Consider the following 558-nt stretch of genomic DNA (forward strand, 5'->3'; position numbering starts at 1 on the left):
GGAAGAATCGAAAGGAACGAAGTGCTCAAGTTGATGCACGGAAGTGTTGCAAAACTATCCGGGTCAAGAAGAAGAAGAAGTCGGATAATTATAAAGAAAATGAAAATAGCTTTATCAAAACGCAAAAGAAAACGAGACTAGAGGGGTTGGGTGGGTGAATAGGGAGGGTGGGGAGGGATAGATGAACGGGGGGAGGGGGTGTGGCTGGGGGGGGGACGACGTGGGTAGGGAGGAGGGGGAGGTGAGAAAAGAAGAGACTGGTATACCGGGCCCTTTCGTTCTCCAGGCAGGCCAGTCAGCGGACAGACAGCTCCGTGAGCGGTTGTGTTGTCTGCGTGCAATATTGAACATTGTGATAAACTCTCCACGTCCTCGCGCGCGGTCCATACATATAGGTGTTTTCTGCGGGCGAATCTGTACGACCGAAAGATCTTTTTTTTTTTAATTTTGTCCTGAAAAAAATCATTTTTCCCGCTTGGTTGGCTCTGCCGAGTGTTTGATAAACGAATTATTTATATTAAGATTCCCAACTTAGTTATACTTCTTCGTGTTTTATTT

At 46.4% G+C, this 558-nt stretch overlaps 1 protein-coding gene across 1 annotated transcript in view; it reads left to right on the forward strand.

Moving 5' to 3' along the window:
- Positions 1–299: 299 nt before the first annotated feature.
- LOC135207505 (putative neural-cadherin 2) overlaps positions 300–558 on the forward strand; it is a 375,807-nt gene continuing 375,548 nt past the window's right edge. The window contains 1 exon segment of the mRNA XM_064239328.1: positions 300–416. The gene's annotated coding sequence lies outside the window, so the exon portion shown is untranslated.

Source organism: Macrobrachium nipponense, chromosome 32 (assembly GCF_015104395.2).
Source record: "Macrobrachium nipponense isolate FS-2020 chromosome 32, ASM1510439v2, whole genome shotgun sequence".
Classification (NCBI taxonomy): domain Eukaryota; kingdom Metazoa; phylum Arthropoda; class Malacostraca; order Decapoda; family Palaemonidae; genus Macrobrachium; species Macrobrachium nipponense.